Source organism: Micromys minutus (assembly GCF_963924665.1).
Source record: "Micromys minutus genome assembly, chromosome: 15".
Taxonomy (NCBI): domain Eukaryota; kingdom Metazoa; phylum Chordata; class Mammalia; order Rodentia; family Muridae; genus Micromys; species Micromys minutus.
The window spans coordinates 7,789,433-7,814,444 of record NC_137984.1 but is presented as its reverse complement, the minus strand read 5'-3'; the positions used below and the strand labels follow the sequence as shown (position 1 = coordinate 7,814,444).

Sequence of the window (25,012 nt, the reverse complement as noted above, 5' to 3'; positions counted from 1 at the left end):
ATGCACGAAAACTGGCTGACACCGGCTCTGCTGTTCGATACAAAATGGCTGAACTTCATCTTCAGAAGACGCAACCCAACGTCTAAACATGCCAACAAAAACATCAAAACAAAACATATGCTAACCAACCATGGGAAATGATCTGGTATCAGGAAAGCAACAAGGATTACACACATTATATTATACACCAGGACACAAAGGTTTAAAACAGGTCTGAAAATGAAGTTAGCTGTCTTGAGTCAAGAGAATTAAAAAAAAAAAAGTCAGTAAGAAGCTATTGTGGTGCAGCTACACACGGTATGATTCAGGCAATTTGCTTTTTCACTTGCGTCCAGATTTTGAATTCACTGCTGTAAGAAAAGAAGGGAGGCAGGTTTTAGCAGCAGCCTCTGGATTTTAACATTGGACTTCTCTGCACCACCAGCCATTGCTCCAGGATACATTCGCTTTTTAGTCTCCGCTGCCACCATCATGAAAGACTGTTCTAAATCCGTTGCGTTCTTAGCACTGGTTTCCAAAAATGGAATTCCAGGGGAATCTGCAAATTCTTTTGTGGTTGTGTATTCCACTACTTTCTTTGTGGTCACGTCACTTTTGTCCCCTACCAACAACCTGTTGACAATTGCACTGGCATAGCGATCTGTCTCCAGCAGCCACTGTTTAACGTTATTGAAGGATTCCTGATCTGTCACGTCACACACAACTATGACGCCATGGGCTCCTCCGTCATAACTGGAGGTGATAGTTTGAATCTTTCCTGGCCTGCCGTGTCCCATATCTGAAGCTTAACGGTTTTCCCGTCTGACTCTATAGTTCGTATCTTGAAATCCACACCAATTGCACTGATGTAGTTTTCCGTGTACGTGTCCCCCGCAAACGTAAGAAGGCAAAACTTTCCAACCCCAGATTCGCCAGTCGGAAGGAACTTAAACAATCGTATTCGGGATTCATGCCGGGTATGTCCCTCCAGCTGCCGCCGCCCCTGCTGATGCAGCCGCGAATGAGCTAAGCTATTCCTGTAGCAAACACTGACCCCACTCCGACAGTCAGTGACTGCCTCCACCCCAGAAAAATTTAAATACATAAGGTAATGATCCACCTCCAGCCCTCAAGAAAACAAAAAACAGGCAAACTTCAAATCAGCTGATGAAGGCAGTAATAAAAATCAATGGGGATATCAGTCAATCAATGTGATGGTGCTTTGTAAGGATGAGCAAGACTAGGCCAGCAAGATGGCTCAGTGAGTAATGATACCTACTACTGTGTCTGATGGCTTGAGGTCAGGAGAGAATGGGTACACACGTTGTCCACTTACTTCCACTCTCATTTCTTACCACATGAGTACCACACACACACACACACACACACACACTCACACTCACACACACACTCACACACACACACTCACACACTCACACACACACTTACACACACTCACACACACACACTCACACACACACACACAAACACACGTACACATCAGTAAAAGTACCATCTAAATTTTAAAGGTGCACAGAGACTTTGTAACAAACGCCAATGAAGTTCAGGAGATCATTAGGATCATACTTTGAAAACCCGTACCTTATAGGCTAGAAAGATCTAGAAGAAATGGATCGGTTTGTGGCTATACAATCTCCCAAGATTAAACTAAGAGAATATCAACAACAAAAACAGATAAGTAGATACAAGGCAAGTAATGAGGTTGAAACCGAACCAATTCTTCCCAAATTCAGAAGAGCAGCCAGGCTAGCTGCAGTCACTGCTTAATTGTACCAGACCTTTGTAAAACTAACATCAGTGTGTCTCAAACTAGCCCATCCGACAGAAAGCTGATGCTGGTGGCACAAGTAATTTCAGCACTAGGGAGGTAGAAACACAAGTATCCAAAACTTCAAACTTACCAGGTTGCTTGAATTCACTCAGAACACAGAAAAACCGCATGGCGTTTGGAAAAGAGACACACAGATACCTGCCCAGGCCCTGTAGCCATTACCACTGCAATGGGCAAATATGTAATGGAGAGATGAGAGAGATGGAATACACTGTGGATAGAACGGAGAGGGAGTGAAGCTCAGTGGTTTGTGCTCTGTGAAGAAAGGTGGAGCTAGAAGCTACAATAGTGAAGAACGGATGAATATGAGGAGCCTGTGCAACCACCTGAGGCCATGGGGATGTCTAGGCCACACTGACACAGGCTGGGGATTGGAAGGGCAAACTGATCTGAGTGGCCTATGCTGTCATGGGGGCCACTGAAACAGTTGTCCTGGGCTGCCATCTGAGGCCTTATTGATATCCAAGAACTATGCTGAGCTGGCTCTGCCCCTTGCCTAGGCAGCTTGGAAGAGATGGTTCTGGTGGTGTGTGTGAGATCTGGCCCTGATAACGTGACTTCAGGAGAACTGGCTCTCCTCTTTGTCTACTGAGCCACAGCATGGATGCAGAAAGATGACTCCCCTCCCCCACACATACCTACAGAAGGCTGGTGACAGGGCCCCACCCCTGAGCAAAGCACGAGAGCTGGCCCCAGTGGCACAGACAAAGGAAAACCACACAAGCCCAGGCTTTGAGTTGACCCACTCTAACACATCCCCATCCATGAACTGTTGGAGGGTGTGAAGGGGCTGGTCCCAGAGATCCAAAGCTGTAGGATGTCCATGACACAGGGCAACAACAGGCTATCTGAGAGGAGCCCTGGTGAGGGTCCAGTATTAATAGTGTAGCAGAATCCTTGAACCAAAGCAATGACTCACTGCAGTAAACATTTGCAAGAAAAGCTATTTGGACAAAAAGGTACACTATGTGACACATTTGGATATGACACAGCTTGCACTGTGACATGTTTTGTTTTTATTTTATTTTTATTTATTTTTCGAATTTTATTTTTCCTTTTCTTTGGGGGTAAGAGGTTGCAAGGGTAGGGTGCAGACCTGAAGGGATGGGGAGACGAGTGGGAGTGGGGAGCATGAGGTGAAAGTCACAATGTATCAAGAAAAAGTTACAATGTATCAACAAAAAGTTACAATGTGTCAACAAAAGTTACAATGTGTCAACAAAAAGTTACAATTTGTCGACAAAAAGTTACAATGTATCAACAAAAAGTTAAAAGAAAAAACGATACAGAATGAGCTTCAAAACAGAGACCAGAAACAACAACAACAATAACAAAGCCAGTTCTTTGTAACAAAACAGCAAAAGCTATGGGGATAAAATAAGTAATTTTTTCATAAGAAAGTAAAATAGATGGCTTACTGCAGAAAGCAAGAAAGTTAAACAGAAATAATACTTAGTAGGACTTAGCAGTTGTGATGGGTAGAACTTTATAAGGAATTTTGTTTTATTATGTTTTATTTTGTTTTATGCCCTGTTAAAGGAAAGTTATCTGGGATGCTCATGGCGATACATGCCTGTAATCCCATGCTATAAAGAATGGACCTTCCCCCAGAAACAACTCACAGACTGTATGAAGTCCAAGAAATAAAGAAAACAAAAAAATATACATATATTTACAAAACAAGAAGACTTTGACTATTTCCATGTTGCGTTTTGTTTTGCAGGTACTCTACGCTTATTGTAACTATTAGGTTTTCAATGCATACTGTCAAGCCCTTGAAAAAAATCAAGTACTGACTAAAAAAATATATTCACATGGTTTTATGTAAAAATTATCTCAGTGTCTGAAAAAACAGTACTGACAAAAATGTATAATTTTAAGCAAAAAATGTTTAAAATCTGTACATTTATCCTTGTTTTGTAAAATAAAGTCGTTTAAAAAAAAAAAAAAAAAAAAGAATGGACCTAGGCCTGGATCTTGTTTGTCCTCTACATGGACAGCTCCAGGCCAGAGCTATAGAGTGAGATCCTGCCTTACAAAGAAAAGGAAACCAACTTGAAAAGATGCATTCAAATTTGGAAGGAGAGAAGAAATAAAGAAAATCAAGGCTAAGTCAAATACAATCAGATGAATACTGAAAAAAAAAATTTACAAAAACCACAAACTATTTCTCAGTGCTTGGATTGAATCCCTGGCATCCTAACACAGGTCTCCACAGGACAAGGAATTTAACTCAGCCTTCCTCTGAACTGATCAAAATCTGTTGCTGATAGAAAAGAACATTTCTTTTAGCTTAGAGAAACATTGTTAATGATTAGTAAATTGTTCACCTCATTGACAAGTTCAGGTAAATCTATAGATTGCAAATGTTCCAGGCCATTTCAAGTGATCCTTGGCAGTAACTAATTTTAAGTTTTACTTAGAATGATGATCAATTTGTCACTGTTATTCTCTGCCACTGATATAAGTTTTATGCTGTCTTTGTTAAAGGAAGAATTATCTGTTAAAAATTCAAATATTTTCCCAAGGTGAGTTTGAGTGGTGCCTAATGACTAGTGACTATATGGTTGGCCCCAGGGAGTGGAACTGTTAGGATATGTGGCCTGGTTGGAGGAAGTGTGTCACTGTGGAGTGGGCAATGAGACCTCCTCCCAACCATGTGGGGATCAGTCTTCTTCTAGCAGCCTTCAAATGCAGATGCAGAATTCTCGGCCCCTCCTGCATCATGCCTGCCTGGATGCTGCCATGTTCTCATCTTGATGATAATGGATGGAACCTCTGAACCTGTGAGCCAGCGCCAGTTAAATATTGTCCTTACAAGGTTGCCTTGGTCATGGTGTCTGTTCACAGCAGTAAACCTCTAACTGTCAAATAGCTAATATCTGCTCATTACTCCAATTGATGGGATATTTCTTCTGCAGGAACTCAGAGGAGAGTAGCTTTGTGTGAGGAGGAAGAAAAGTCAAATGCAGTCTCTATAGGCCACAATATTAGCACTTCAGTTAATACCCAATTATGAGCTGAGATTTTCTAAAGTTGGATCTTGTTACCTATTTGAACATAGCATGGATAGGAAAAGGTTAAATAATTTGACATGTATAAAAACACGTACCAAAGAAATCATTATGAGGTTCATAAAATTATCACTACTGCTTGATGAATAATACATTTATCATCATAGGCTTTTACTGCCATCTGGTGTTCAAAAGTATATATGATTTTTTTCAATTAAAGTTACCGACAAAATGAATAAGCAATTTAATTTTAACTTTTCTTCAACCTGGATTTTTTGTTTCCACATTCCAGTGGTTCTAAAGTTTTATATTAAAAACTGTAGTAAAGTAACTAATCATATAAAGTAAGACCATATAAGTTTCTAGTAAATAAAAATAAATTTATAAAATAAAATAAAAAAAAAAAAGAAAAAGAGAGAAAGAGAGAAGAAGAGAGAAGAAAGGGGGGGAGAAGATGATGGGAGTCACTCAGAACCTCAGTCTACCAAATCACTGTCAATGAGATCTCCAGCTCAGCACACTTAGTGCCTCAAATCTTAGGTTCAGAATGATGGGTTTCATTAACGCAAACTACACGTAGCTGTTTCTGATATCACTTAAAATAATACTTTATGACTAACTGGATAGCCCTATTAAAAAGACAAGCATTATTTATCCACCATCAAATAACGTTGCTTTATTATGACCATCATTAGAAAAGTATATAGCTGGGCTTGAGAGGTGGCTCGTTGGTTCAGAGCACTAAAAAGGTCCTGAGTTCGATTCCCAGCAATCGCAGGGTGGCTCACAACCATCTGTAATGGAATCACATACCCTCTTCTGGTCTGTCTGAAAGCAGCTACAGTGTACTCAACATAAAATGAATAAATAAATCTTTAAAAAGAAGAAAAAGTAGATGGTTAATGTTTTTTTTTTAATTTATAGTATTACATTTCTTTAAATTATATTAAATTTTTTAATTATTTAAAATTGGGTTTACCTTATAAAAAGCTTAAATAGCCCATGATTAAAACAAGTTTCTTTGAACTTTTCAAAATAGTTTGTTTTCATTTTATTTATGTGTTCATGTGTATGTATGTATGGGCATGTGTGTGTGCGCGCACGTGTGCATGTGTATACAACCATGCACATCATGATCAGAAAACAGAACAACTTTCCAAAGTTGCTTTTCCCCTCCTACCATGGATTCTAGGGATCAAACCCAGGATGAGACCATCCCCTTTCCCTCTACTGTTTCCTCAATGACATTATAAAATGGATGTATTATGTACTTACAAATTTACTTATGTAAACTCGGATTAGTCTTATATCCTGAAGCTTGAGAGTAAGAAACAATGTCAAACTAAATTGCCACTTCCCAAAAGACAGATAATTACAAATATTAAAAGATTCAGAAAATGTGGTCATGTTTCCTCGATGACATTATAAAATGGATGTATTATGTACTTACAAATTTACTTATGTAAACTCGGATTAGTCTTATATCCTGAAGCTTGAGAGTAAGAAACAATGTCTAACTAAATTGCCACTTCCCAAAAGACAGATAATTACAAATATTAAAAGATTCAGAAAATGTGGTCATGTTTCCTCGATGACATTATAAAATGGATGTATTATGTACTTACAAATTTACTTACGTAAACTCGGATTAGTCTTATATCCTGAAGCTTGAGAGTAAGAAACAATGTCAAACTAAATTGCCACTTCCCAAAAGAAAGATAATTACAAATATTAAAAGATTCAGAAAATGTGGTCATGTTTTCAGTTGTAGAGGAATTTCCCTTAATTATCTGATTGGCTAAAAATGATGACAAATAGCTAATTGCTGGGCTGAAATGAGGAGTCAGGTTTTCTGGGTAACACAGAAAGAGAAAGGAGGAGGAGGAGTTGGAGGAGAAGATGAACAGAAGAGAACAGAGGGAGAATTGTTGGAAGGAAGACGGAGCAGGAGCACATGGCCTGGAGAAATTACAAATAGAAGAGACTTCATAGCTGGGGAAGAAAGTGGTGTAGAGGCCGAGCTGCCCAATATAGGCCTGCAGTTTATAAACATACAACCAAGGTGCCCTTCCCTTGCTTGATCTTACTGTGGTTGGAGATTCACTGCAACGAAGTTTCATTTTCCTTGAATGGGTTTATTGGGGTTGGAGATTTACCCCAACATCACTTGTCTTCCAGAGAGATTTGTTTTACTAAAAGTAGCAAAGCACCTTCCCATCAACTCATACAGGTGTTTGGAATACAGCAGTCACAAAGCACAGAACTAACCTCACACATGTGGTGGGCAGGATTCATTTTGTGTATCTGCACGACTAAGCCAGAGATACACTGAGAGCTGGGGAAACACTGTTTCCCAGAATATCTCTGAGGGGGGTGAACAGCTAGGATGTTCCCCAGTGTGAGTGCGCATCACACAGCTCATCTGGTACCAAGGTGGGTGGAAGCTGGGACAATGGGCCTCCTGTTTTATAAATCTCTGGACTTAAACCAAAATTACATACTGCTGGGTCCTTAGGGTCTCCAGCTGGCAGACTGTGTAGGAATTCTCACCCCAAAGTTACAAATCAACTTTTTATGATAAACATTTTTCTATATTTTTCTGGACATTTCTGTGGGCTCCCCACCACACACACACACACACACACACACACACACACAGAGAGAGAGAGAGAGAGAGAGAGAGAGAGAGAGAGAGAGAGAGAGAGAGAGAGTTTTTCATTTTTGAGAAATTTGACTACTCCAAAGCATGGTTCTAAGAACAAGTAAATAAATGCTCACTGTTCATTCCTTAGGAAAGTCTGCAAGCCACCACTTCCTGTGTTACCTGTCTCCTCGGAGACGTCTGTCCCATGCCAATGAGTCTAGGAGCCACTGCTAACCATGGTAAGAATAAACCTTGATGGTCTACCGAGAACTAGAAGAAATATGAGTAAGTTCCTCCCGTTTCATTATCAAACTACCGTGAGGTCAGTGGCTCCTAAAGAGACCGCCCCTTTCCCTTGTTTCATGTGAATATTTGGCAACAATTAACATTGAATTGTGAGGGGGTTGTGAGAATCGTGCCTCTTAAGCAACAAGCAACAGCATTGTCCTCTTAAATACCGCAGGCACACTTTCCTGTGAATTGTCTCTGATCCTTAGACAGAAATATTATCTCTCCTTTCATATACCCTCCAGGAATTCATTAACAACCGAGAGTGATTCTCCCTCTAAAAACGGTAATGCAAATGAAGTATTTTCTTCTGCGTCTACAGAGGAAGCAATTTTTATCTTATTAGTTCCTGATTAATACAGGTGTTATTAAGTTTCACTGATTAGAGATGCAATGTTTTAAAAGCAATATTTCCGGAATTACACATTTTTACCCTAAAATTTATTCTGGTTGCAATATTGGAGAGTTGATTTGGAGGTGATAATCCTTAATTATAATCAATTACAACACTAATCCTTAAGCTCAATCTAGATATAATAAACAATGAAGAATTCATACATTTCACTTGCTATTGAGTTTTGCTCGTAATTTTTCCTTTATACCTCATACTAAAATTCAGATGCAGTTTCAGAAAAATGACTGCGACCTTAAATTACATATTATACTTTCTCTAAAACTAAATGGGTAAGAAAGTCAAATATCAATTGTATATTTAATTTATAAACAAATGTCTAAGCTCTTTATCTAACTCATTCCACATAGAATTTTAGATAAACAGTATCAAGAGATTTAACAGTTATTTTGGAGGACCCCCAGCCTAACTACAGCTCATTGATCAGTTCTTCTGTATAGAAATTCTTTCCAATAAATACACTCTGACATTTCTGGACATTTCTAGTAAATACCCAAGCCTGTGGGTATTATGTTCAGATAAAATCAATATGAAAGCATCACTCTCTTCTATACACGTGAAAAGCAAGCGTCCAAGTGCTTGCTGGAGCTCCTCTGAGATGCAGGACAGCCTGGCCCTCTAAGGCGAAGTAGTTCATTGTCCAAATTTCAGTTTGTTCGTTCATTTAATAATGCAGTCCTTCCAAGACCCCAGGACAACTGAAAGCACTCTGCAGACCTCGAGTTTTCAGAATCAAGTATGCAGGAAAATAAAGACAAGCCAAGAGTACACCCAGGGAGGAATGAATGCCTCCTGCTATGAAACAGATAAGCCTGTTTCATTCAATCTATAAGTTCTAAGATCCCTGCAATGGTGAAAAGCCTTAGCACACACTGCCAAACTTCAGGCCATGTGGACAACGCGATTCCTAGTGTTCTCTGCATAGAGCTCTCTCATCACTGTGAAGCTGTCTGTGTTCCATGAGCCTTTTTGTTTTAGAATTGAGAATCATCGTGGGAATGAGAATCACTGTTTAGAACTCAGAGGAAAGCACACGTGTGGAGCCAGTCATAGAAGGTCTGCATCAGAACGGTGGGGAGTATGTCCTCACTTGAGTGGCACCATATAGTGTGACAAGAAGTGACATGTTATTTATCAAGTTAGCAACAAGAGATAGCCTGGGAAGCCTGGGGTGACCAAACTATCCAGGAAAGATAAGAATCAATAACCATACTGCTTCGTGTACAGAAAGCCTTCTCTGTGAGGCACACCTTCAGTGTAACACATATGAGGGTCTTCTCAGCATCCTCGCCACAACCCCCCCACCCCAGTCTCTCACCCTTGAGTCCACTGCCTTTGACCTTCGAGTTGCTTTCACATCCCATGCCTTGTCTTCTAAATTCTAATACAGGTGGAATAAAATCAAATTTCTGACCATGACATGAAAGACACACACAAGGCCCATGAGCTACCACAGTTCCAGATACAGACTTGGTTCCTATCATGTTTTCCAAAGTTCTACGGGTCCTCCATGAGCCGCTAACAGCATTCAAACCTCACCTTAGAACAGAACGGGACTGTAACATAGCCTTTTCTTTCTCTCTCCTTACCTGGATTTTAGAAAGGGAGAACTAAGAACATGGATAAGGTGGATAATGTCAGCACAGGAGATCAAACATAGAAAGTAAGAGATGTGACTATCTTCTTGATGTCTCAAAAAAACGGTCACACTTGAACCATTTAAAACAGCAAACTGTATTCGGTGGGTTTCTGTAAGTCGGAAATCCTATAGATCTTCAGATCCCACAGGCTCAAATCAGAGTGTTGAATGGTCCCTAATAATTCCTGGGGGCTGTGGCAGTGATTCTATTTCCAGGTTCATGGATGTCTTTTCCAGAATGCAGGGCCATGTTGCCATACTGAGGCACCTGCTAGCTATGGCCTGGCGTTGTTTCAGTCCCCTGAACCCACTGCCACTTACGAGAGCATGGAGTCAAGTGGTTCTTATTCTTTGATTCGCTCTGATGTCTTTTTCATTATGGTTCTGGAATATTCTGCCTTCCTCTCCTGGTTGTGTGTGTGTGTGTGTGTGTGTGTGTGTGTGTGTGTGTGTGTGTGTGCATGTGTGTGTATGTGCACTAATTTTTTTAAAAAATTTTTTCTGTTGCATAAGTCTAACAAAGGTTACTTTCAATCCAGTTAAAGAAATTTCAACCTGCCTTGTCTCTGTGCTCATTTCAATAGTGTGGCCAAAACTCCTGATACTGAATCAGTGATCCTGGCATTTCCATGGCAACACACCAGGGAGCCTCCAGCATGAAGCCATCTTCACTTAACACAGCATAAACAATTCTCCTCATTATGAGCTATTAAAAGGCAAGACACAAGAGCACATGAACAGAAAAAGGAAAGGATAGGGTGGTGATGTGCATTGCTATACATTTTGGCTGTCGGTAATAAGCCAAGACAGAAGATGCTGAGAGAATGCTATAGAATTCTGCAGGCTGATTTTGCAAAAATTGGACAGTTCTCTGCTAGCTGACTTTGTCAAAGTGCTTCCACAGATCTCTTTGCTTTGCAGATTTTGAAGAATTTTATTCTTCTCCTTCCTCATTATCCACCAAAAGAAAAAGGTCCTTTTCTTGCTACATAAAAAAAAAAACATAAAAGTGAGAAAATTTATTACATATATATTTATATATATGCTATTTTGGGACAAAGGAAAGAAGAGAATGTATAATTTGAATTTTGCATAAAGTACAAAACCCAGGAAACTACATTTTTAAAAAATATTACCCACAGTGATTTAAAAAGTACTCCTGGGGTCATAGCACTGTTCTAAGAGATTCTCTCAATTGCCAGATTACATTCTCTTCACCTCTGGTCTGAGACACTCCAGAGAGGCCTTACTCAGCCCTATATCTTGGTCTCTGATGAAAACAGTTGCAGAAGTTTCCGTCTATCACCTTTTGAAGTTCAAATACCTCTGAGATTAGAAACAAGTTAGTAAATCACACTTTTAATGCGCTTGATCGTGTACTGTATCATATTATTCAGCTGCCTAGAGCTTAGCATTGTCCTTGGAAAAGAGGACTAGAAGGCTGGAGTCACATGTTTCCTGTGTGCCCAGTAGGTTGCCTTTTTCTAACTCCTTCCTCAAAGAGTGTACTTACTGTGCATTTACACGTGTTGGTTTAACTAGCACCAAACTTTTGCTAAGCATGTTCGCATAAGAATATTTTACCTTTTCTAAGCTACGGGTAAATTTTCTGGATCTAAAAATGACCTGCCACCAGACATTTTTCTTCTAAGCCTTAAACCTAGCAAAGCTTGGCAAGCTGGCTAAGCTACAAAGCAACTGAAGGCAGTTATTTAAATAGTTGACAGCATTTCTGAGCACTTGTATTAGCAACATGTGGGTTTCATTCTGAAAACCAAATTACATTCTGTGTGCAAAGTTTAACTGCAGTGATGACTTAGCCTTTAACATTTGCAAGATAAGCAGTAAGTCATATTGTGAAAAATGTCCTGAAAAAACTAGGAAGGTGTTGCAAATATACACAGCCTTGACGCAGTGGGATGGTATCATCTTTAAGGAGTGGAACAATTCTCTCCTGGTTATAATACCAGTTAACGTACAAGCTCTCCAATTGCTTTAACCTCTCTGGGTATTTGTTTCCACAATTATAAAATGTGGAAGACACAAGGTCATATAATACCTTATCCCAACTGGATACGCTCAACAATACCGTTAATAATTACACTAAGACAATGTGGGGGGGGGAAGCAGACTGTTGGCACATGTTCAAAGGTATAATCATCTATAAGATTAATTAACATTCTATATCTCTGAAAGTAACACTAAGTGTTGTTGGGGAAAGTTACCCTGAAAGAAAGATAAAATGACAGAGTCAATTTGGAATGCAGTCCTGTAGTTTCTTCCTAAACAAAAGAATTCAGTAAGTACTTCTCAAACTATTACTGAAGTTAGAACTTATGACCACGTGAAAATTTGCACTTGAGTGTTGGCATTACCTTTTTTGTCATAGTGTTTGTCACTCAGCTGAAGCTGGGTAAGAAAGAGTAAGTACCAAATGAGTGGATAAACTCTGTTCTTTTTAGACACTGGGATGCCATTCAGCACTGGAAACGAATAAGATAGCAAACCATGAAAACACACAGAGGCAACTTGAATAGTGGGGATTGGTCAATCCAAAGAGGCTAGATACTGCATGTTTCCAAATCAGTGGCATTCGGGAAATTCTATTAAGGTGGTGCACAAACCATTAGTTGGCCACAATTAAAATAAGAGAGAAGTGAATAGGTGGAACATATTGATATTTTTATGGCAGTAAAGCTATAGTAGGGCAGAAATAGATATGTCACTATACATTTGAACAGACTCAGAGAGCATGCAGCTTCAAAGGGTGGGGTCCTAATGTGAAGCATGGACCATCAGTAATAATGTTATCACTGTAGGCTGTCATGACACGAGGTATGCCACTTTGGTGGGAATGCTGAGAAGGAAGTGCATGTGTGTGTTGTCAGTAAATGAGTTCTGTACAGTCTCCTAACTTTTGCTCAAACCTATAAAGAGTTTTTAAGTATAAAGCCTATTGTCTGGTGGTGGTGACTTATACTTTTAATCCCAGCACTCAGGAAACAGAGACAGATGGATCTCTCTGAGTTTGAGACCAGCCTGATCTATTCCAGAACAGCCAGGGAGAGGACTTACAGAGAGAAACTCTGTCTTGATAAACCTAAAGTGTGTGCATTAATAAATAAATAAATAAATAAATAAATAAATAAATAAATAAATAAATAAATACTATTTCTTAATGTTGGGGACAATTTATAAAAATTAATTGAAAAAATAAAATAATGAGATATTTAGCATATAATCAGATCCATTTAAAAGTGAGTATCCCTGGGACTGGAAAGATAGCTAAGAAGTTAAGAATACTTGTTGATCTTGCATAAGATCCAAGTTTAGTTCCCAGCACCCACATTGGGTGGCTACATTTGCCCATACTCTAAGTTCCAGGAGATTCAGCTTCCTCTTTTTGTTTCCTCCTGTACCTGAATTACCTAGTGCATCAAATGCATACAGACATACCCAACACACACACACACACACACACACACACACAGCGAGAGAGAGACAGAGAGACAGAGAGACAGAGAAAGAGTTTGGTATGACAACTTGACACAAGTTAAAGCCATTAGAAAGGAAAAAGCCTCAGTTGAGAAAATGCCTCCATGAGACCCAGGTGTAAGGCATTTATTTACTTTCTCAGTTAGTGATTAGTGGGGGAGGTCCCAGTACATTGTGGGTGGTGCCAATCCTGATCTGGTCGTCCTGGATTCTATAAGAAAGCAGGCTAAGCAAGCCATGAAGAGCAATCCAATAAGCAGCATCCTCCAGAGCCTATGCACCAGCTCCTGCCTGCAGGTTCGTGCCCTGTTTAAGTTTCTGTTCTGACTTCCTTCAGTGCTGAACAGCTATGTGAAAATGTAAGGCAAATAAAACATTTCCTCCCCAACTTGCTTTTTTGGTCTTGGTGTTTTGTTACAGCAATAGAAACCCTTACTAAGACAAACACTAGAATGTTTGAAAAAGCCATAAAGAATCATATTATTTTTACATTTGCATCAAAATATTATACACACACATACACACACACACACACACACACACACACACACATATATATATATATATAGATAGATAGATAGATAGATAGATAGATAGATAGATAGATATAATTTAAATGAAGTTATACCATTTGAGGTACCAGTCCTCCCTCCTAGGAAGAGCCACAGACTGTCTAACAAAAATTGCAGGACCAACCATGCAAAACTTCCTTTTGAATTATTGATCTTAGAAACTTCCATAACAATATAGGCTATTGTAATGTGGGTGCCAGTGCATTTGGGACATAGATGTTCAGAATTAAGATGTCCTCTTGATGGATTTTTTTTCTTTTGATGAATATGAAATGTCCTTCCCTGTCTCTTTTGATTACTTTCAGTTAAAAGTCTATTTTATTAGATATTAGGCTACTATAGCTTGTTTCATGGTTCCATTTACTTGGAAAATCTTTTTCCAGCCCTTTAAACCACAATAATTACTATCTTTGTTGCTGAGATGTGTTTTCTGTATGCAGCAGAATGATGGATTCTATTTACATATCCATTCTGTTAGCCTGGGTAGTTTACTGGGGAATGTTGTCACGTCTACAGTTAGAGAAGTAGATTAGGGTTCACCCCCAGTAATTGTCAAAGCCACATAAAATAACCATAGTTTGTGTCTCATTTATTTGTAAGCTACTGAGGAATAAGCTTACAATTTGGAACACCTTATGTTAGACATAGAACCAGACTGTCTGAGACTCCTTCCCAGCACAAGGCACACTGTCTGCTCGGACACTACCCTAAATGCAGCAGCTGGATTTACTACATGCATTTCCCACTGGTATAGTGATCTCATCTGGGCATCTCAATCTTGGGCCTCATGTACCTGTACTTGTCTTAAGTGTTCCTGAGTCTAGGTGGGACACGTGGCAAAGAAGCCCTACTCTCTCAGCCGCCCACACTTCCCACACCTTGGTGACTGAAGCCAAGAATTGTTATACATGCTGCCATGCTAGTTGAAGCTAGGGCCCAAACCCTGAACAAATTACACCAGGGCTCAGACCTGGAATTATGCTATTTTTCCAATAGAAAAAACGTTCATAACAGGTCATACATAGGATACAGAAGACAACACCACCTCAGAAGCATGAAAACTATGTGGTGTGTGTGTGTGTGTGTTCTACTGTCAGGTCCTCCCTACAAATAAAAGAATCAAAAAAGAAAGAAAAAAAAGAAAGAAAAAAGAAAAGAAAAGAAAGGAAGAACAAAAGAAAAACAGAACAAAAGAAAGGAAAAGGAAAGAAAAGAAACACTGAAAGTTTTGCTGGGTATAGTAGTATGGGCTGATATCTGTGGTTTCCTAGGGTCTTCAAGACATCTGCTCAGGCCCTTCTAGCTTTTAGAGTCTCAGATGAGAAATCAGGCATAATTATGTCTGCTTTTGTATATTACTTGGCCTTTTTTTCTTGCTGCTTTTAAAATCCTTTGTTCTATATTCTTAGTGTTTTCATTATTATGTGACAAAAGGATTTCCTTTTCTGATCCAATCTGTTTAGTGTCCTGTAAAATTCTTGTATCTTTATAGGCACCTCTTTCTTTAGACTAGGAAGATTTTCTTCTATAATTTTTTTAAGATGTTTTCTGAGCCTTTGAACTGTAAATCTCCTCCTCCTCCTCCTCCTCCTCCTCCTCCTCCTCCTCCTCCTCCTCCTCCTCCTCCTCCTCCTTCTCCTCCTCCTCCTCCTCTTCCTCCTCCTTCTCATCCTCCTATTCTTATTGTTCTTAGGTTTGGTCTTTCATAGAGTCCCAATTTTCCTAGATGTTTTGTGCTATGAACTGTTTAGATTTTGCGTGTTCTTTGGCTGATATATTGATTTCTTCTATCGTATCTTCTACAACTGAGATTCTTTCTTCCATCTCCTGTATTCTGTTGGTGATGGTTATGTCTGTAGTTCCTGTTCTCTTTCCCAGGATTGCCTCAGTTTGTACTTTCTTTATCACATCCATTTCTGTTTTCAAGTCTTGAAGAGTTTTATTCACATTCTCCATCTGTTTGGTTGTATTTTCCTGTATTTCTTTACATTTATTTGCTTCTTCTTTTAATGCCTCTACCTATTCAAATGTATTTTTTGTATTCCCTTAAGGTATTAATTCATGTCCTTTTATAAAGGCCTCTATCACCTTAAGATCCTCTTCTTGTCCTTCAGTTTCATTAAGATATCCAGGGTTGGTTACAGTAGGATAGCTGGGCTCTGGTGGTACCATGTTGCTTTAGGCCTTGTTGATTGTATTCTTATGCTGTCCTTTAGGCTTATGCTTTATTCTAGTGTTAGCTGGAAGGTCCTGATGGAAGCAGAACTTCTCAGGAAGGTAGGGAGAGTTGTGGGACAAACAGTGGCGGTCAGGGTACTTACTCTGTTGGTTGTGCCTCAGGCAGAACCCACTCTTCAGTCTATGTCACCACTGGACCCTGTGCTGCGCTGCAGTCTCTGTCCAGTTGGACACAGCTTGGGTGCCAGGCAGATCCAACTGGGATGGGTAGTCAGGCAGGGTTCCAAGCCGGCTAGTTTTGGTGCCCCCAAAGATTTCCATGGGGAGGCAGGATGTTCTTCAGGTCCCACAAGGCTCCTGCAGACTGAGGAGTAAGGCCAGAACTAGACGATGGGGAGGCTCTTACATACTTTCCACTCAGGTGTGTGTGTTACTTCATAAGTCTCAGCATAGAGATTGTTATAGATGTGTCAATCAATTGGTGCTAGGCACTCAGTTGTTCTTGTCAATTTGACCAGTAGCAAATTTCTGTAATGATCTCTGAATGCTGTAAAAAGAAGATTATTTAATGAGGTAGCTTGGGGAAGTTCGGGTGCCACTCACCTCTGCAGGCTGTTCTGGGAGACCCTCTAACTGAATTGCTAATATGCAAACTCCTTTGCAAACTCCTTTTCTTTCTTTCTTTCTTTCTTTCTTTTTTTTTTTTTTTTTTTTTTTTTCTTTTTGGTTGATAAGAGACAGGGTTTCTCTGTGCAGCTCTGACTGTCCTGGAATTTACTCTATAGACCATGCTGGGTTTGAATTCAGAATCCACCTGCATTTGCCTTTGGAGTACTGAGGCCTGTGCGACCATCACCTACCTGGCTCTTACCCTTATTCTTAATACTTACCTTTATTCTCAAAGATAAGGGTAGCGCTCTACCTCATTGAACAGTCTTCTTTTTACAGCATACAGATGTCATTCCAGAAACGTGCCACTGGTCAAATTGACAAGAACAACTTATCACTGAGTGTCTAGCACCAATTGATTGATACATCTATAACAATCCCAACACCTAGGAAATAGCCCAGACACCTGAGTGGAAAGCTTGTAAGAACAAACAAAACAAACCATTTTCTAGGGTATTCTGCCTTATAAACATGACACGGAGCTTGTACCCTTGATACAGGAACAATATGGTTTCCTAAAGACTGAATAATTAACATGCCAATTAACATACCAACATGTAAGGAAGAACTCTCCCAAGGCATGTTTCTAGATGAAGAGCCAAAAGCAGTTAGTGTCTGCTAAGAGAGGAAGAATCAGTCTTCCCCAGCGTTGAGTCCTTCAGTTGCTTATCATATTCTAAGTGATCGGCCCTGAAATCATATGCAACATTAATGGATTTACAGGTTCCATATATATATTTATTTATGTAACAATAATAATTAAGAAAAAGAGGCCATGAATTTGAGAACATGGGTTCTCAATACAGGAGGGGTTGCAGAGAGAAGTAGAACCATATATATAATTTTTCCAATAAACTTAACATTACAAATTAGAATATATTTAAATTGTTTTATCAATATATACTGTCGACAAGTCCAACCAGATTTGCTGTGAGCAATTTTAAAAAATGGACCAGAAACCTCCCTTGCTCACTGCTCCTGTGTGTCTTTCTACTGTTTTTCACATAAGTGAGGACAGAGCTGGAGTTAAAACCATCTGAATGCCTTGGTCTACCGGTGATATGATCCTGAGGAAGCCACTTAAACTCTTGGTACCTCAACTTCTTCATCAGTCAGAGCAGCAGTAACTGAGGTGTTGGAGATGATGACCAGGAAAGAACTCTCACTTCACATCACAAACCTTTCTCTTTGCCTCTGAAATTAGAAGGAAAAAAAAAAAAAAAACGGTTCCAAAACATACAAATTTAAGAACTTCCAGTACACGTTAATAGTTCCTGGTCATCATGAACAGTACTTTCAATACATTACTTAATCACCATTAAAATTAGCCATTTCTAGTCATATTTCTAATTTTTAATTATAAAAATATTTTTTAAAGATGCTGGGAAGATGGCTCAGTTTATAAGTTTCTCTGCACACATGACAACCTGAGCTCAGATTCTCAGCACCAACGTAAAAAGCCAGCATAGATATATAGGCCTGTAATGCCAACACTGAGCGGCAAAGAGTAGGAGATCCCTAGAGTCTGCAGGCTACCCAGTCTAGCATTTGATCAGATGGCTTCAGAAAGAGACTCTATCTCAAAGAAATATGGTAGAGAGGAGACAGAGGACGCCATGTATTCTCTTTGTCCTCCTGAGGGGAATACAAGCACATGAACCTACATGTGCACACGCACACACACACATATGCTATACACATGCACACTATCCACATGTGCACACACCAAAAAGCACAAATGGAAATAGCAATCCACTTTTAAACTAAGATTTTTTTTTCTTCCTGAATAATAAACAGAAGAGGGAGCTCTAAGATTAGAATTCAAATTCTAACCTTAACTATTGTTATCAAACACTCTCTAAACCATAATTAACTAAAAATTGTGAAGTATTTCATGACTTATAACCCAACACAGTTACAACTGCAACCGTAATATATAGTCTAGGCAAATAAAGACAGAGACACACTTAAAAGTGAGTTTTGAGCCATTATCCAAGGATAAAGTAATCTATTTCAATAAATGCAGTAAAAACTCTTTTAATGCTTTAAAGCAATATGTTTGCTGTTTTTCCCATTACACATGTAATTTTTGCTCATCACTCACATATCTAATGGAAACACATTTTAAAATTTTTTCCTTATATTAATAGTGCCATTTAAATGCTAAAATGGTTTGGTTGTAGAGAACGAAGTTATTACCCTCATATCTAAAATCACTTCTTGCTTTCCCTGGATGGCTAAAATTTAGGGCTCATGCCCAAGGCTATCCAGATGGTCAACGGTTTTAGTTATCAGTCACTTATCATATGACCCAGACTGTTTCTTTTTCTGATAATTAGATCCATATCTATTTTATCTATGTGCAATTTCACCTATGCTTGGACAGATTTTTGTCTATCTGTAATTGTATCAGTTTAGACGTCAAAGCAGAAACATTGCTAATTTGCCAAAGTTCAATCAAACATTGTACAAACCATCTCATGACTTATATGCAACGCAGTTACTATCTACAGAAGAAGAGAAGGAAGAGAAAGAAGAGGAGGAGGAAAAGGAAAAGGAAGAGAAGGGAGAAGGAGAAGAGCAGGAGGGAAAAGAAGTAGTTTAAGGTGTGAACAATTCAGTCAATAAGATGAAATAAATCATAAACAAAGAGAAATTACCCCCTCATCGATCCATAACAAAAGCAAAAAAATAGGTGACTGGGTATTTTTAGTGCCTCTCCCTCTCTGTGGAGCTCCTAAAACAGAATTTTTCTTACTCAACTCTAAATCTATAAGAATTTTACTGTGTGGGCGATAAAACTAGGCAAGACAGAGAAATCAAGGACACCACAAGAACTCAAGTCCACTAAGGTGGGCCCACAGGGGCTCACAGAGACTGGCCACTGGGGAGCAAGCATGATCAGGACCTATGTCCCCTACACATGTGAACATAAAGTGGAGCAGATCTGTCGCACCTCTGTCCCTGCCATTGGATCCACTTCCCCCTATCTGGACTGCCTGGCTGAGCTTTAATGGGAGAGAATGTACCTAGTCTTGTTTGAACTAGATGTCCCAGTATGAAGTGCTAGCAAAGGAGGTGAGAGGATCCCATTCTCTGAAGAGAAGGGGAGGGAGCAATGGAGGGAAGGAGAGAGGGATTTGTAAGGATGGAACTGAGAGGAAAAGGGTCTGTGGTGTAAGGTGAGTGCCACTGTGGTTCTGGATGGGTGAGCAGACTCACAGGTGAGTACAAGCTCAGCAGCTGTAACACCGCTGCTAAATGACAGTGGGTTTTGTCCTTTCTAATATTGCATGACCTTTATCACTGAGGTTGTGCTTAAATAACAGTCACATGCCGAAGGTTTCCAAGTCAAAGGGGCCTCAGTAATAAAGAGTTTGTTATAAAATGAAAGCACCAGAAAAAAAAAATCAAAATCTCATGAACCCTAGCACTATTTTAAAATCACTTCCAAGCATCGTGGGTTTTATGTCAGACTTCACTCCGTGTTTATACATGTTGCAGCAGATATTTCAAGCTTTCATTGCCCTCCTTTAAACCATAAAGGCATGGAGAGGCACCTTAATTATGTCAAAACCCCACAGCTAATGATTAACAGATGATGCAGGTGACCACAAAAGCCAGAATTCTCAGACTTTACCCTGTTACTCTTCACTTCTCAAATATCATCTCTTTCTTTAATGATTGATTTATTTGTTATGTGTATGTAGATGTGCTTATACAAGTTTATGTACACCACATAGTCGTAGGTGTAGGTTTCTAAGAGACTGAGAAAGCATCAGATCCCCTAGAACTGGAATCACAGGAGGCAGTAAGTGAACCAATGTAGGTGCTGAGAACCAAACCTGGGTGCTCTATAAAAGCTGCAAGTGCTCATAACCACCAAGCCATCTCGTCACCTCCTCATCTCCTCTTTGCTGCATTAAATCTGTTCAAATATTTACTTTTGTAGCAGGGTCCAAATACCTAAAAATTTTAGACCAGATCAGTTTAGTCCAGAATTCTATCAGACCTTCAAAAAAAAACCTTAATACCAATACTCTTCAAACTATCCCACAAAATAGAAACAGAAGAAACACTACCTAATTCATTCTATGAAGCCACAGTTACAAATCATTCTATAATGCTACAGTTACTCAGATACCTAAACCACACAAAGTCCCAAAAACAAAGAGAACTTCAGACCAATTTCCCTTATGAATATCGATGCAAAAATACTCAATAAAATTTTTGCAAACTGAAAAAATGAACGCATCAAAATCATCATTCGCCACAATCAAGTAGGTTTTATCCCAGAGATACGCGGATAGTTCGATATACGGAAATACAGCAACATAATCAACTATATAGACAAACTCAAAGAAAAATCCACATAATCATCTCATGATGCTAAGAAATTAGATGCTAAGAAAGCATTTGACAAAATATAGCACCCCTGCATGATAAATGTCTTGGAAAGATCAGGAATCCAAGGCCCATACCTAAACATTGTAAAAGCAATATACAGCAAATCAGTAGCCAACACCAAACTAAATCGACATAAACTTGGAACAATCCCACTAAAATCAGGAACTAGAAAAGGCTGGCCACTCTCTCCCTATCTATTCAATATATAGTACTTAAAGTTCTATCCAGATAAAGTAGAAAACAAAAGGAAGTCAAAGGGATACAAATCTGAAAGGAAGAAGTAAAATATCACTATTTGCAGATAATATGATAGTATACTTAAGTGACCCCAAAAATTCCACCAGAGAACTCCTATAGCTGATAAACAACTTCAGCAAAGTGGCTGGATATAAAATTAACTCAAACAAAACAGTAGCCTTCCTCTACTCAAAGGATAAACAGGCTGAAAAGGAAATGATACCCTTAATAATAGTCACAAATAATATAAAATACTTGGGTGCGACATTAACCAAGCAAATGAAAGAAATGTATGATAAGAACTTCAAGTCCCTGAAGAAAGAAATTAAAGTTCTCAATGGCTGAAAAGCATCTAAGGAAGTGCTCGACATCATTAGCCATCAGGAAAATGCAAATCAAAACAACCCTGAGATTTCACCTCACACCAGTCAGATTGGCCAAGATCAAAAATTCAGATGACAGCAGATGCTGGCAAGGATGTAGAGAAAGAGGAACACTTAACCACTTTTGGTGGGGTTGTAAACTGGTACAACTACTGTGGAAATCAGTCTGGTGATTCCTCAGAAAATTGGACATAATACTACCTGAAGACCCAATTATTCCACTTCTGGGCATATACCCCAGAGAAGCTCCAACATACAACAAAGACACATGCACCACAATGTTCATAGCAGCTCTATTTATAATAGCCAGAAGCTGGAAAGAACCCAGATGTCCTTCAGAAGACGAATGGATACAAAAATTGTGGAACATTTACACAATGGAGTACTACTTAGCTACCAGAAACAATGACTTTACGAAATTCTTAAGAAAATGGATACATCTAGAGAATATCATCCTGAGTGCGATAACCCAGTCACAAAAGAACAGACATGATATGCAGTCATTGATAACTGAATACTAACTCCAGAAAGCTCTGAACACCACAGAAACAACTCACAGACTATATGAAGTTCAAGAAAAGAAAAAAAAAAAGAAAAGAAAAAATCATTATGCTTAATCCTTACACACCAAGAAAACTTTGACTAATTCCAGGTTACATCCTGTTTTACATGTACTTTATGCTCATTGTAACGAGTAAGATCTTAATGCACACTATCAAACCTTAAAAAAAAAACAAGCACTGACAAAAATGTATTTGTATACTTTTATGCAAAAATGCTTAAAATTTGTACATTTATCTTTGATTTTTAAAATAAAGTGGTTAAAAAAGAAATTAAAGAAGATCTCAGAAGATGGAAAAATCTCCAATGCTCATGGATTGGCAGGATTAATATAGTAAAAATGACGATCTTGGCAAAGTTAAATACTTCAATTCAAAGTTCAACAGATTTGGTGCAATCTCCATCAAAATTTCAACTCCATTTTTCATAGATTTAGAAAGTGTAATTCTCAGATTTATTTGTAATAATCAATAACCCAGGATAGTAAAAACTATTCTCAACAATAAAAGAACTTCTGGGGGAATCAGGATCCCTGTCATCAAGCTGCACTACAGAACAATACTGATTAAAAACTGTATGGAATTGGTACAGAGACAGGCAGGTAGATCAATGGAATAGAATTAAAGACCCAGAAATGAACCCACACCCTATAGTCATTTGATCTTTGACAAAGAAACTAAAACCACCCAGTTGGGGGGGAGTATTCAACAAATGGTGTAGAAGAATGCAAATTGACCCACTCTTTTTTCCTTGGACAAAGTTTAAATCCTAGTGGATCAAAGACCACTACATAAAACCAGATATATTGAATCTAATGGAAGAGAAGGTGAGGAAGAGCTTAGAGGGAAATTTTCCTGAACAGAACACCAATGGCTCAGGCTCTAAGATCAACTATAGACAAATGGGATCTCATGAAATCAAAAAGCTCTGTAAGGTAAAGAACACTGTCATCAGGACAAAATGGCAAGCTACAGATTAGTAAAAGATCTTTAACAAGCCCACAATCGATAGAGGGCTAATATCAAATATATAGAAAGCACTCAAGAAGTTAGATTTCAGAGAACCAAGTAATACTATAAAAAATGGGGTACAGAGCTCAGCAAGCATTCTTAATTGAGGAATCTTAAATGGTTGAGAAGCAACTGAAGAAATATTCAACATCCTTATTCATCAGGGAAATGCAAATCAAAATGACCCTGAGGTTCCACCTCACACCAGTCTGATTGTCTAAGATTAAAAACTCAGGTGACAGAAGATGCTGGCAAGGATGTAAAGAAAGAGAAACAGTCCTGCATTGTTTGTGGGTTTGCAAGCTGATACAACCACTCTGGAAATTAGTCTGGTGGTTTCTCAGAAAATTGAACATAGTACTACCTGAGGACCCAGCTATCCACTCCTCAGCATATACCCAAAAGATTTTCCAATATATAATAAGGATACGTGCTTCACTATGTTCACAACCACCTTATTTATAATAGCCTGAAGCTAGAAAGAACACAGATGTCCTTCAACAGAGGAATGGCTACAGAAAATGTGGTATATTTACACAATGGAGTACTACTTAGCTATTAGAAACAATGACTATATGAAATGCTTAGACAATTAGATGGAACTAGAAAATATCCTGAGTGAGGTAACCCAGTCACAAAAGAACACATGTGGTATATACTCCCCGATGAGTGGACATTAGCCCCAAAATTCAGAATACCCACAATACAACTCACAGACCATATGAAGCTCAAAAAGAAGGAAGACCAAAGTGTGGTTACTTCAGTCCAACTTATAAGGGGGAACAAAATAATTACTGTAGGTAAAGAAAGAGAAGTCCTTAGGTGAGGGAGGGTGCAGATCAGATGTGGGAGGAGCTGCAGACCTGTACAGAGGGTCAGGAACTTTAACAGAGGTGTGTAGCAAAGGGGGAAGGGAAACTGTTGGCAGCCACCAGAAAGTCCCAGATGCCAGGAAAGCAAGAGGTTCCCAGGATCCAACGGGAAGACATTAGCTGAAATACCTAACAAAAGGGAGGGGGTACCTGTAAGGATCATATCCAGATGTTAGGCATGGCCCCCAGTTGAGGGATAAGGCCACCCACCCAGCTCCAAAATTTTAACCCAGAATTGTTCCTGTCTAAAGGAAATACAGGACAAAGAGTAAGGCAGAGACTGAAGGAAAGGCCATCCAGAGACCACCCAACCTGGGAATCCATTCCACATGCAGACACCAAACCCAGACACTTGCTGATGACAAGAAGTGCTGACAGGAGCCTGATATAGCTGTCTCCTGAGAGGCTCTGCCAGAGTCTGACCAATATAGATGTGGATTCCTGGAGCCAACCATTGGACTGAGCACTGAGACCCTAGTGGAGGAGTTAGAGAAAGGACTGAAGGACCTGTAAGGTCTTGTAACCCCATAGGAAGAACAACAATATCAACCAACCAGACCTTCTCCCCAGAACTCTCAGAGACTAAACAACCAACCAAAAAGTATACATGGAGGGACCCATGGCTCCAGCATCATATGTAGCAGATGATGGCCTAATTTAGCATCAGTGAAAGAGGAAGCCCTTGGTCCTCTGAAGACTTGATGCCCTAGTGTAAGAGAATGCTAGGGTGGAAAGGCGGAATTGGTGGATGGGTAAGGATGCACCCACATAGAAATAGGGGGGATGGGATAGGAGGCTTT

General features: G+C 39.2%; 1 pseudogene across 1 annotated transcript; it reads right to left on the bottom strand.

Annotated features, from left to right (window-relative positions):
* Positions 1-344: 344 nt before the first annotated feature.
* LOC308430286 (ras-related protein Rab-1A-like) lies at positions 345-951 on the bottom strand (annotated as a pseudogene). The gene has a single exon. The product of its transcript is annotated as a ras-related protein Rab-1A-like (transcript).
* Between the last annotated feature and the right edge of the window lie 24,061 nt (positions 952-25,012).